General features: G+C 45.2%; 1 protein-coding gene and 1 non-coding gene across 8 annotated transcripts in view; one reads left to right on the top strand and one right to left on the bottom strand.

Moving 5' to 3' along the window:
- WWC1 (WW and C2 domain containing 1) overlaps positions 1 to 14,292 on the top strand; it is a 152,411-nt gene that overhangs the window by 17,149 nt on the left and 120,970 nt on the right. The window lies entirely within an intron of this gene.
- Positions 1,707 to 1,810, bottom strand: LOC112652081 (U6 spliceosomal RNA). Its single transcript, XR_003131233.1, has one exon. It is a non-coding gene; the product is annotated as a U6 spliceosomal RNA (small nuclear RNA).

The following is a 14,292-nucleotide window of genomic DNA, read 5'->3' as shown; positions in this document are numbered from 1 at the left end:
CCATGTTGGGCATGGAGCCTACTTAAAAAAAAAAAAGCAAGTTGGTTATTACTCTTAAATTGGACATCATGTCTCTGTCCACTAAGTACTTCAGTGTTTAGTATGTTTAGTGTATGTGTGTATAAGAAATAAAACATCCTCTTACATAACCACACTTCATACAATTTTAATAAGTTTAAATTAAACTTATCTAAAATTAAAAAAATAAAAATAAATAAGCTTATCTAAAATACTTTGCAGAATGTCCAACAGCATAGCGTGCAGGTGCCAGTCGTTGCTAGCTGTGATTACTGAGCTCTCTTCATTGGTCTTCTGCATATAGTCCACCTGTGTTAGTGGCAGTACCCAAACATGCCCTACAATTTGCCATTCTCCCATCGCAGTCAGTTTCCCAGCCCAGCCTGAATCCGTGGAGGCCCCACCTCCTTCACAGCCCACAGGTGATGATGCCAGCTCCAGGAGGCCTTCTCTCATCCATCACCTCCCTCCCTGCTCCTGCCGGAAGAGCTCTACTTTAAGTCAATTCTCTTCTAGTCAAAACCAGAAAAAGCCCATCCCAGATGGCTCTGGAAAAAAGAGACTACTGTGAACTAAGATTTTACAGGAATCTAAGGCAGGGAATAGCAGTCCTCACTGCCAGGCAGGTGGGACTGCAGCTGGTGGCTACAATTTATGATGTCTCCTGAAACCTACAACAACAGATCTAAAATTTGCTCATAAATTCACAACCTTGTTTCCAATCATTTCTGCCTCTAACTTTCTGTGTACACTTGGGCAAGCTACTTAAGCTCTTTGAGCCTCAGTTTCTTGCTTTATACAAATAAGGTTAAAAAAATCACGATTTTATTGAGTGCTGAGTGTACACTAAATGCTTTATGTTTATTCAACTAATTGTCTAAGGGAGGTGCTGTAGTTCTCCCTATACACAGAGGAGGAAGTGGAGACATGGGGGGGGGGGGTGGTGCTAAGTAATTTGCTTAAGGTCACACAGCTAGAAATCCCCAAAGCTGGGATTCAGTCTCAGGCTGTCTGGCTTCAGAGCTCCCACTCTTAAATTACTATCCACTTTGAAGGACAATTGTGAGAATTGCGGCATGGATTCTTCGTGTAAGGCACTAATCGGACAGCAAGGCTCAGGCTAAGTACTCAAAAATGTGAACAGTTATGACATTATCACAGCATTAGGTGACCCTGATCCCCTTCACGGCCCCAGCCAGTCTTATAACCCTTCAACCCCACAACCACAGTTAGCTCAGTGTCCAAAAATTCAGTGTGGATTTGGAAAAATTGCAGAGCTGACCTTGAGTTGGACTCACCTGGTATAGGAAACTGTGACAAGGGTCAGGGGTCATGTGGTACCAACCACAGCAGCAGCTGTCTGCTCAGGAGAGTCTGTGGGCAGTTGGCCATCCCCCAGTCATTCTTTCTCAGAACTTCTATGTAAATTGTTCTGATTCTGTGGCAATGAGTAGGATTTGGTGGGTACTGTGTTTGAGCACATGCTCGATTCTGAGCCCTGCTTCTGGCCCCCCTCCCCGGTATGACAGACTCCCACTCATTAGTGTGATTGATCCCTACCCTCTTGCTACTGGAAGTGCGGGTTGTGGACCTGCATATCAGTATTGCCTGGGAGCTTGTTAAATATACAGAATTTCAGACTCCACTCCAGACCCACGGAATCAAAAACCGTTTTTGCTTTTTTTATTTTTAATATGGAATGCTTCACAAATTTGTGTGTCATCCTTGCGCAGGGGCCATGGTAATCTCTGTATCATTTCAGTTTTAGTATATGTGCTTCTGAAGCAAGCACCAGAAGCTGCATTTTAACGAGATCCCAGTGGTCCTTAAGCATGTTCATTTAATACTCCTTATTGTTTATTGTGTAGCCCTGGGTTTTTTGTTTGTTTTAGTTTTTTGTTTTTGTTTTGTGGCTGACTAGCTCTTACCAAGCTATGATGTGGGGCACACCATGTAGTCATACTATCAATAAACAGTGGATTATTATCACCAGTTATAAACGCTGTCAGGGGATGAGTTTCTTAGCCTGTTCTCAGAGCTCCACGTGGAATAAGGGATTGAAGCCGGATGAGTGTGAAAGTCAGTTCAAAGGGTATCACACCTGCTGAGAAAAGGCAGGTCCTGAGACTGTAACATATTCAGCAGTTGGGGCAGAACAGATCAGGCTGTGCGGGAAATCCCCAGGGTGGCAAAACATGGCCCTTGGGGACATGGGCAGTTGGAAGGTGGGAACCCTTGGGAGGCTAGTGCCTGTGGCTGTAACACATAATGAGGTGGCCCAGCAGGCACTTGGCAAAGATCCCAAAGGCAGAGTTCCAACCCTCAGAGAACAGTGGCAAGAGCAAGACAAGGAGGTCTGGGGTTCCCCTGTAAGCTTCCCAGGCAGGGGCTTGAGCCAGTGAAACAAATGGCGGACTCCCTGGAACTAGTTCTGAATAGGCCAAAAGTATTGCCATGAGGGTACTAGCAGAAACAATACCTACAGCCAAGGCTTAGGCTGGTTGAGCCAGAGGCCACACATGCAATCCCTGGTCCAAGCCAGGAGGACCCTGAGTAGGGTGGCAGAGACCAGGCTCCTGATGGAGGACCCAGGACAGGAGGGGCAGAAAGCCAGCTGTGGGCTGCAGAGAAAGTCTGTAAGAAGTCCGCAGACTGCCTTGCCTTTCCTGGCATGGAGTTGGCAGGGAGGTGTGGCCAGATTCCAGAAGGCTTTCCCATCACTGCTTGCTGGGCCCTGGTTCACCTGTGGACAGCCTTTTGGCGTTAAGTGTGGACCTTGCCCTGACACATTCCTGAGATAATGCCCATCATCATCCCATGGAACACAGTGACAGCCATCCACGTGAGTGGGGCTCCTAACACCCTCCCTGGGTTCATTTCCAGTTTGTTTGATGTTGGTATGTCTGTCTGTGTAAAATGACTAAAGAACAAATCATTAGTGAGCTGTCCAAAGTCCCCTTGGGAACATTCCAGAAAAATAAACCAATATTCCATCAAAGCCACAAATGGCTCCCCCCCCCCCATTCCTTCAAAGCAGAGTTTCTCAGAGTGTGGTCCATAGACCTCCTGCCTTACTCCCCCAAGGAGCCCGTAAAACAGATTCCTGGGCCCCCACCTGAAATATACTGAATCAGAATCTCAGTGGGGCTCCAGGATTCTATATTTTTATTTTATTTTATTTTATTTTATTTTATTTTATTTTATTTATTTATTTATTTTATTTATTTTTAATTTTATTTATTGGAATCTACATTTTAAATATGCTACCCAGACAATTCTAATACACCTTAAACTTGAAGCCCTCTCTTCCCTGCCCCAGGAGATGCTCTCTGTGCTCTGCATGAACCCTGTGTGCGCCCTGCCTGCTGACACTCCCGCTCTGCATTGCTACACCCCGCTTAAAGGCTTCCTCTTACGGGAGCCTGCCTTGTCCCAGCTCGGGTAAAGGCCTCCCCCGCCCCCTGTGCACCATTCTCATATGCATCCACGGTGGAGCCGTGATCCTTTTCATGTCTATGTTCTCCACCCAATGGGGAAGTGTCCTGCCTGTCTCCCAGGCCCGGCACAACGTCTTGCATGGAATCAGTCCTAGCAAATGCATGGGTACCCTTGAAGGCAGCTGAGAGGCAACGGGCAAGTTGCAGAACGAAGGGTGATGAGTAGATGCCTCCTGATGAGAAGCTGCCACCCTCTGACTCCTCCCTTGGTCAGTCTGAAGTCCTGGGTCAGGTTTTCAAGCCAGAGGGTGAGCATTAGACCCAGGGAGAGCCCAGGGCTCTGAGTGGCAGGGGGCAGAGCCCAGCTGCATGGGGGTGAGGCGTCCTGGGTGGAAGCTCAGCTCTGGGTCTGCCTGCTCAGGAAGCCTTCCTGATGTAGAAGAAAACACTCAAGGACAGTTTGCCAGCCCTGGCCTGACCCCGCACCCAGGGCCGCTGGAATGTGCAAGCCTCCCTCTTGTCAGACAGGAGGCATTAAAGAATAGAGCTATTGGACCGTGGAACTCCCACAGAGCCTTCCCCCAGAGTTTCTCAGCGTTTGCTACCGTGATTCTCTGTGTAAGGCTCTGCACTGCTGTTTGCCAAACCGGTAACTGTTCACCCAACAGAAATCACACAGGCCCTCTTCGTCGTGTTGGTGAAGGGAGAGCTGGCTGCCTCTGTTCTAAAAATGCTGCCCATCACCTCTCTCTGAAACACGGGCCGCAGTTCCTTATCCTTCACTGGAACACCAGGAAGCCTGCTTTATGAGCCCAGGGTCCCTGCTCTGATCTTGCTTATCTGTGTGCCTCTGGTGGGCGGGAGGCCTTTTGGGGGCTGGCAGGGGAGCCACCAGAGGGAACTCTAGGTTAGCCCAGACTGTTGGTTGTGACCGCAGGGGACCTCAGTACAGGAGACGAACTGACCTCTTGATGCCTGAGGTCAGGGTAAGGGCAGTCTGCTCTCAGTCCAAAGTAGGGTCAGAACCTTCCTTGGCCCTTGGAAGAGAAAGGATTGACTGAATTATAGGGGCAGGGTGGAGTCGCTGAGAGCTCAGTGTGCAGTAGGCCCTCAGCAGAGCATCTTGAGTTGATGAAAGGGGAGCATCCAGTTCTAGTTAATGTGGGCTATGTCACAGTCCTTCAGACATTTGCTCTAATTCCAGGGGATGGGGGCCAGGTAGTCTAAGATCGTGGGTAATTACTGAGTTTCTTTTGTGCCTTTTTTTCCACAAGCATATTATTTCTGAATCTACTCCCTTTCTTTTCTCATCTCCCCAGGTTATACTTGTTTTGCTTCTAGGAGGAAGACAGTGCTGTGCTGTCATTTGGTCAGAATTTTATATTCAGAAATAAAGTTCATAAATCTTGCTAGAAGCTGAGGAAACTTCCTGGAGGTTGTGACCACTGCCACATACCAAGGAAAGTTACATTCATTTACTGTTTCACTTGTCCTCAGTAGCTGCTGAGGCCCAGAGAGATTAGGGAATTTATCAAGATCACACAGCAAGTTGGCACAAGGGGTTGGGTTTCCATCCAGGGCTCAGGGCTTGTCACTGCCGCATTGTCTCCTGGAGGTCATTGGCTCGCGTTGATGTAACATTGCTAACACTCATTGAGTTCTCTACCACTTCTCAGAGGGTTTTGTGTATGTGTCCTGATTTGAGAATTAGTTAAGCTTTCGCACTCTCCTGGGTGCAGCGACTGGAATCCAGGCGCTGGAGGAAGTTCCTGCCTCCTTCCTAGAGTCCACAGGCAGCCAGATCCCACAGGCCCTGCTCTATAGGGTGGTGAGGACAGGAGGTGTTGCCAGCGGGTGGTGGGCAGCATGGCCAGGGGGTGTGGAGGAGGTGGAGTTGTGAGGACCCATGGGACGCAGGCTCCCTGTTAGCTCCCAGGCACTGCCTCCTGGGCCCTCCCCCTGCCACAACCTCCTCTTCTACTTCCCTCTTTAGCCCCTGCCCTCTTAGGATCTGTCGCTGTTTGGAAAAGTGAACACAGAGGCCTTTCCAGAAGAGTCCTGTTCTCCAGTATTCCCAGTATCCTTACTCACTGGAGGGAGGGAGGGAGGGAGGAACAGAGAACAGAGAGAGAGGGAGAGGGAGGGAGAGGAACAGGATTGTATGGGAAGGAGAGGCAAATGTATGGGAACAGTTAAGATGCAATTGCTAATGACTCTTGGAATTTGTCTCCTAAATGTCCTCCTTGCATGCAGGGACACTGCCTGCCTTTGTGAGAGGCCAGGCAACACTGAATGATGTGTTATCAATACAGTACAATAGCCCTCGACGTCATGAAGATCCCGGTGTTAGGAGGACACAGCCATGAGGAGATGGAGGGGCCTTTTTACACAGCATGATCCAGCTTTTATTGTATAACCCCTGGGCCTACTGGCCCTTTGTTCCTGTTCTCTTTGACAAAGGATTTTTTTTTTTTTTTTTAACTTTCTGATTAGAAACCAGTAGTTTAAGCCTGCTAATCACCTCTTTTGGCTTGGCATGCAAACCAGGGAAAGGCCATAGCACTTAATCTGTTTGCAAGGGCTCTCTTCGGTTCCAGAAGTTCAGAAATAGTCAGCAACCCCTCCACCCCCAACTTCAAAACATCATTCAGGGTAATTCCTACTGCAATTATAATAATAAACATTCTGAGGTGTATTACCTATTAGTTTACTTTTTAAAACATTTATTTTTGATTGGGTAAAACAGACACAAAATCTACCATGTTAACCATAGTAAGCGTCCAGTTCATGATATTGAACACATTCACATTGCTGTGCATGGCAACCATCGTTCTTTCTGTCATATCAGTTTGACTGCTCTGGGTACCTCATATGATGGAGTCACACGGTATTTGGTATTTGTCATCTTGTGACTGGTTTGTTTCACTTAGTGTCACGCCCTCCAGGTTCATCCATTGCTGTTGCATGCAGCAGAATTTCCTTCCTTTTTTAAGGCTGAATAATATTCCATTGTGTGTACCTGCAATATTTTGTTTATCTACTTATCCAACTCATGGACACGGGGGTTGCTTTCACCTTTGGATTATTATGAATGATGCTGCTCTGACGGGCATATGAGAGTATCTGTTCACGTCTTTGCCTTTAAATCCTTTGGCTGTAACCCCAGAAGTCCAGAAGGGGAACTTCTGGATCATATGGTAATTCTACTTTTAATTTTTGGAGGAGTTGGGATGCCTGGGTGGCTCAGCGGTTGGGCAGCTGCCTTCGGCTGAGGTTGTGATCCCAGGATCCGGGATCGAGTCCCGCATCGGGCTCCCTGCATGGAGCCTGCTTCTCCCTCTGCCTGTGTCTCTGCCTCTCTCTGTGTGTGTCTCTCATGAATAAATAAATCTTTAAAAAACATTTTTTTTTGGAGGAGTCATTGCACTTTTCTCCACCGTGGCTGCACCATTTTACATCTACGGCAGCCATGTGCAGGGTGTCCCATTTCCCACAGCCTCACCAACGCACTTGTTATTTTCTGGGTTTTTGTATAGTAGCCATCCAAATGGGTGTGAAATGGTATCTCGTGGTTTGGATTTGCATTTCCCTGCTGATAAATAAGCAGTGTTGAGTATCTACATGGATACTTTTTTAAAAACTAACTGCATCAGGACACCTGGGTGACTCATTTGGTTGTGTGTCTGCCTTTGGCTCAAGTCATGATCTCTCAGTGCTGGGATAGAGCCCTGCATTAGGCTCTCTGCTTCTCCCTCTCCTGCCCCTCCCCTCACTCGTGTGCTTGCTCTCTCTCTCTCTCTCTCTCTCTCTCTCTAATAAATACAATCTTTAAAAAAATTTTGGAAATAAAAAACTAACTCCTCACATCCTTCCAATTATAGAGAGGCAGTAAAATGTATATTCAAGGAGCTGAATGCTAGAAGCCAAATGCCTGGGTTTAATGGTGGCTTCACTCCCTACTGACTGTCACCTGGGTCAGCAGCAAGACCTCTTTGTGCCTCAGTTTCTCATCTGTAAAATGGGATAACATGTAAACGGATCTCACAGGGCTCCTAGGAGGACTCCGGGAACTAACACAGCGAAGTCCCATAGAATACCTCAAGACTTGCTAGCAGTGGGCTGACTGCAGGGAGCATTACTTTCCGTGAACAGAGTCGAACCTGATGCCTCCCACCTGCTGGGGAAAGCTTTCTTCTCTGCCTACTGTGTATCAGGTGGGGGCATTTGAGGTGAGACGGTAGCTAGAATCTGTAGGGTTTTCATACCCCAAGGGCGGGCACGTCAGGAGGAAGAACCGCGGCAGCCTTCGATAGCCATCCTGAAACTTGGCAGACCCTGGCTTTGAGAGCCAGTGTTTGCAGAGCTCTGGTAACTGGGAGGGAGATGGGGACAAGGTCCAGCAATCGAGTGGAAAGAGAGCTGCTGTGGTCCCTCACCCAGTAACTTTTACAGCAAATTCCTCTGGATGAGGAATGGCTCCTGATGCCTTAAGGAAGACGGTAGCTAAGGGTTTGTGTTGCTGCCTGTGTTACTGTAGGACACTGCATCCTAAGGGTTTGCCTGACTGTCCTCATGTTCGTGCCCCCTGGGTCCCCTGAGTCTCAGCATTTGGGCCTCCATATAGTGCCCCATCTGTAGAACATTCCACCTAGTCCCAGAGAGATCAGGGTTTGCCTGTTGTTCTGATGTGAATTCCAGGCATGTCAGAAGGACCTTGGGGTAACAGCTTTCCCTTTGCTTCCCAGAGCACATCTCTGACCTGGTCCCCTCAGGGGAAGATGTCATGGGAAATTCCTCCTCATTTCTGATCCTTCCCCAAAGCCTAACCCAATTTTCTCAGCCACGCAGAGGAGCACATGCACTGAAGGGAGAGCGCCCCTCTCCTGCCTTCACCTGGTTAACTGTCTTTTCCAAGCCCATCTTGGAATATCATTTCCTCAAGAAATTATTTCCCGACTCCCCAGATGGGGCCAGGTTTAGGGTTTACATTCCCTCACAGAGCAGTATTCTTTTTCTTTAAATCAGTTGTTCAGTGATAATTAGCTAATTAGACCTCATGTCTTTTTCTGTTTAATGTCAGCCTAGGACTTTTCTAGACAGCCGTTCTCAAAGTGTGGTTCCCTGGAGGCCCCAGGGATTCTCTTAGGGCATCTGCAAAGTCAAAACTTCATAATACTAAGAAGTTATTTGCCTTTTTTTACTTTGGGTCTATCACGAGAGGACGGTGCAGTTTTCCAGAGGCTACATGATATGTGATTTTGCAACAGATTGATGCAAATGCATCTCTTAGGACTCAGCTGTCTTCTGTTAAGCTTTACATTAAAGAGTTTTGCAAAAATATAAAGTAATACGACTCTTCTAATTTTTTGGCGGGGACTTAGAAAACATCTAAGTGTAAAAAAGTTTATAAGTATATAAATTTAAAATGTTTAATTAAAAAAAGGTTAACGGGATCCCTGGGTGGCGCAGCGGTTTGGCGCCTGCCTTTGTCCCAGGGCGCGATCCTGGAGACCCGGGATCGAATCCCACGTCGGGCTCCCGGTGCATGGAGCCTGCTTCTCCCTCTGCCTGTGTCTCTGCCTCATTCTCTCTCTCTCTCTGTGACTATCACAAATAAATAAAAATTTAAAAAAAAATTTTAAAAAAAGGTTAACATGCAATGCGATTACTATTGTTATTTTCAAAGAAATTAATTATTTTCAAATTTTTTGTTTTGATTTCTAATATGGTAAATATTGATAGACAAACACACATGAACAAAACCTCTTAGAAGTTCTCCAGTTTTAAGATGGTGAAGGGGTCCTAAGACCAGAAAGTTTGAGAACTACTATCGTAGACAAGAGTCTATAACCTCTTTCTATAAAGAACTAGAGAGTAAACATTTCAGGTTTTGTGGACCATACCACTGTCTTAACTTTATAGCACAAAGGCAGTCAGAGGTAATATGTAAAGAAATAGGGATGGCTGTGTGCCACTGAAAACTACTTTATTTGCAAAAACAGGCAATGCATGAGTTTGGCCTGCAGGCAGTAGTTGACCATCCCCTGCTCTAGACTACAGGCTCTGTTAGGTCAGGAACTGCATCTAACTTGTAAATTACTTTATCCCCAATACCTAGCACTTGCTCTATGTAGTAGATATTCAGTACTTTTAACAGAGTGTTTAAGCTGCTGGCAGCACAAGTCAGAAATAATAGTAGCTTAACTTCAAGAGTTAACTTTACTTCTTTATCATATTTTTTAAAAAATCACAAGACAAGCCAGTCAGGATTGGAGTGGTAGCTCCACATGGTGACCAGGTACCCAGGTTCCTTAAGCCTCTCTGCTTCACCATTCTTAGCATGTTGCTTCTATCATTAACTTTACTTCTTTATCATATTTTTTAAAAAATCACAAGACAAGCCAGTCAGGATTGGAGTGGTAGCTCCACATGGTGACCAGGTACCCAGGTTCCTTAAGCCTCTCTGCTTCACCATTCTTAGCATGTTGCTTCTATCATTATACTCACCTCACTGCCCAACAAAGCTTAAGAAGCCTCAAGAGAATAAAGCTGGTCTGTCAATGAATTAACTGCCCATCACGACAAAATGTTTTGGATTGTTTTTGTTTTGTTTTGTTTTGTTTTAAAGCTTTATTTGAGAGAGAGAGATAACGAGAGAGCACAAGAGGGGAGGAGAGGGAGAAGCAGGCTCCCCGCTAAGCAGGGAGTCCCATGTGGGGCTCAATCCCAGGACCCTGAGATTACGACCCAAGCTGAAGGTAGATGCTTAACCGACTGGGCCACCCAGGTGCCCCCACAACAAAACATTTTTAAAGAAAGAAAACAAAATCCAGATTCTCAGAAGCTCAGTAGTCACCACATCGAGCATATAATAGAAAAGGTACTTAGACCTAACAGGAAAGTTGGTAGAGACAGATCCAGAGATGGCAGAGATGATGGAATTAGCAGAAAAATGACTGTAAAGTAAGTATTATAGATATGTTTAAGGATTCAAAGGAAAAGAAACTAGTAGAGAAATGGAACCAAATAAAATTCTAGATGAAAACTATAGTATCTGCAGCGAAAAATCTGCTAGATGGATCTAACATTAGATTGGATGTTGTAGGAAAAGAAGAGGACACTGAACTTAAAGTTGGGGCTATAGAAACTATCCAAACTAGGCACAGAGAGAAGAAAAGCTGGGGAAGAACAAGTCAGAACCTCAGTGATCTGTGGGACATTCTATAGTCTAACAAGTGTGTATTTGGGTTCTCAAAAGGAGAGAGAAATGGAGAAAGAAAATATATTTGAAGACATAATGACTGAAAAGTTCCATAGTTGATGGAAAATATCAACCCACAGATCCAAGAAATTCAACAAACCCCACACAGGAGGAGAATCATGTGGACAATCCTACCCAGACACATTCATAATCATATTGCTGAAAACTGAAGTCAAAGAGAAAAACCTTAAAATCAGGCAATGAATAAATACATATGATGTACGGGAGAACAATGAGCCTTATTACTGTCTTCTCATCAGAAACAGAGCCCCAAAATAATTGCATTATATATTTAAGATGCTAAGCCAGGGGTTTAGGGGACTGTCAGTCTACAATCCTCTATCCAACAACAAAAATCCTTTAATGATGAGGGTAAAAACCAAGATATTTTCAGATAAAAGCTGAGAGAAATTCTTACCAGCAGACTTACACAAAAAGCAATGTCAAAAGAAATTCTTCAGGCTGAAAGAAAATGATATCAGATGGAAACTTGGATCTCCATGAGAGATTAAGAGCCCCCGAAATATAAAAGACTTTAAAATTTTTCTTGATTTCTTTAAAAGATAATTGTTTAAAGCTAACATAATAGTGTATTGTGGATGATTTCTTTAGGAAAAAGGAATCAAACAGATGAGACAAATACACAATTGGCAAGTTCGTAGACTTGAATCCAGCCGTATTAATAATTTATTAAAAGTAAAGGGATTTAGGGACACCTGGGTGGCTCACAGTATTGAGCTGCCTTCGTCTCAGGGCGGGATCCCAGGATCTGGGATCGAGTCCCTCATTAGGCTCCCTTTGAGGAGCCTGCTTCTCCCTCTGCCTGTGTGTCTCTCATGAATAAATAAATGAATCTTAAAAAAAAAAAAAGTAAAGGGGATTAAACACTCTAGTTAAAAGGTACTGTCAGGTTGGGGGTGGGGAGAACAAGTGTTTACCAACAAAAGATTCCCTTTAAATATAAATATACAGTTAGGCAAAAAGTAAAAGGATGAGAAAGGGTGGGGAGATACCAATCAAAAGACAACTGGAATGGCTATAATGACAAAATACAAAGTATTCCAGAAACAGGAGTATACCAGGTACAGAGACAGAGCTTTTGTTATAATGGGTCAGTTCCTCAAAAAGACATAATAATCCTGAGCGTGTACACACCTAATAGCTGAGTTCAAAATACATGAGGAAGGGATCCAGGAGAGCCGGTTTTCCAGCTTTTTGCAAGGGGAAGGATTGATGGAGACATTTCCTCATTCTTGGCCTGATCTTCTTTGAGTCAGTGAGGAGGACAGAGGTGGGCAGAAGGAAGCTGAAGTCGGCGGCCTCCTTCTGCGCTCAGCGTTGTGACCACTTGTGTCCCTCCTTGCCTCTCAGAAGGCAGGCTCTAGGGCTCTCTGACAAGAGCCCTTCCATACAGTTCCCACAGGGCACTTCACCTCTTCTGACCACAGAAGAGGTGAAGCATTTTCTGGCACCTGGCAATCTCACGTGAAGTGCCAGACAGGATTTAGGGTTATGGCTCCTGAGGTTTGGAAAGGGCTGAGGTCTTGGAGTGATGGGTATGGTCAGTGTTGGTCACTGGGAACTCCAGGTGTCTCAGGACACAGAATAAGGTAGTAGTGTCCACCCTAAGGCTGACGCCTGCCATTCAGATACTAAAAGGGGCTGAGTCAGCATCCAGTGGGACAGGAGGAAGGCGTTAGGGGAATTTTTGAGCAATAACAAAAAGTTGCCTGGAAGAGAAGGAGGAGGTTCTCAGATGGGGTGTGCCTGGTTGGCAAAGAACTGCATTGTTTTCATGCTGTCCCATTTTCTGACAATCCAGCAATGATTGCTTGCTTGCTTCCCAGACTTTTTAAAAAATTCTGGTAAAATTCACATAACAAAATATACAATCTTAAGCATTTTTAAGTGTCCACTTCTTGGTGTTAAGCACATTCACATTGCTGTGGAACCATCACTGCCCTCCATCTCCAGAATTCTTTTCATCTTGCAAAACCAGAACTCTGTCCTCATGCAGTGCTCACCTCTCCCTCAGCCCCTGGCAACTACCATTCTACTCTCTATAAATTTAACTACCTTAGGTATTTTTTTAAAGATTTTATTTATTCATGAGAGACACACAGAGTGAGGCAGAGACATAGGTGGGGGGAGAAGCAGGCTCCCTGTGGGGAGTCCAATGCAGGACTCGATCCCAGGACCCCTGGGATCATGACCTGAGCTGAAGGTAGATGCTCAACCACTGAGCCACTCAGGTTCCCCTACTTTAGGTATTTCACATTAAGTGGAACCATAAAGTATTTGTCTTTCTGTGACTGGCTTATTTCAGGTAGCATGATGTCCTCTGGGTTCATCCATCTTGTAGCTTTTGTCAGCACGTCCTTTTTAAAGGCAGAATAATATCCTATTGTATGTACACACTACCTGTTGTTTTTCTGTTTATCTATTGATGGACACTGGGGTTACATCCACCTTTCAGCTATTGTGAATAATGCTGCAGTGAACGCGAGGGTGTAGCAGTGATTCCTTGCTGTTTTGTTTTGTTTAAAGGTTTTGAGGTGAATGTGGGGATAGAAATTAGTGGTTCGGGACGCTGGCATGACAGCCTCATTTCACACTTGAGACCTAGAACAAAAATACACATCTGGGAGGGTTTGTCCTTGTAAGTTTGCATTTTTGAGGGGACAGCTGAGATTATTCTATAGGTGAGGTCTTTTAAAGTCTGCCCCACCCCTCTGCCAATCCTTTGTCCTTTGTGGTCCTCATGGCCTCTGTCTGAGTGAAAGTGTCATTTTTTAGCATTGGCTATTGTAACAGCCCCTGGGTAAGAGGGTAGCCAGACTCCCAAGAAAATTTTCCAGCAACTCACATTGCAACTCCTCTTGGAATTTTTTTTCTTCCATAGGACTTTCCAGAGTAAATTGCTCTTCTTCTCGGAAGCTTCTCATGTTTCTCCAATGCCCATAGAAAACCCCAAAATTTCTGAGCATGATTCAGGGCCCCACTAGCCTTCCTAGGTCCTCCCCCCTCTCCTTCCCTACATTCCTTCATTTAACTGATTGGTTCATTTGTTCACCCTGTGTCCTATATTTTTGTGTTTGTTTCTGACATGCATGTCTAATACTCATTCAAATGGTGTGTTAAAGGGCCCCCCAGCACATAGGAAATGCTTAGAATGTTTATGATTAAGAGAGTTTTACCTTCTGGGGTTCCTTAGCTCTCCACTGACAACCTTGGGAGGTAAATCCTTTCATAGGATTGTCCCAATTGACAATTTGGGAAATGGAGCGTTGGAAGTGTGGAGAAATACGTTTGTTATTGGTCCTTGGATCAAATTCAGAATCAGAACCAGGGCATTCCTGTGAGTGAGATCGTGGCTTTCTAAGACCCTCTGAAGCTGGAGGCAGCAAGAATAAATGCTCTCAGGGCCTCTGGATGTATCTTACTCTCCAAGTAAAGGTGAGGCCTTGCTGGGGCAGACTTTGATTGAAGAACCATGAAAGGCCAGTGCTTGTAGATGTTCACCTAACAAAAACCCAAGTGTAAAATGATGTAGTGTAACATAAAGTTGGCTACTTT

The sequence above is a fragment of the Canis lupus genome, chromosome 4 (genome assembly GCF_003254725.2).
Source record: "Canis lupus dingo isolate Sandy chromosome 4, ASM325472v2, whole genome shotgun sequence".
Lineage (NCBI taxonomy): Eukaryota > Metazoa > Chordata > Mammalia > Carnivora > Canidae > Canis > Canis lupus.
Note: the sequence above shows the minus strand (reverse complement) of the source record. Positions and strands in the feature narration are given on the sequence as shown.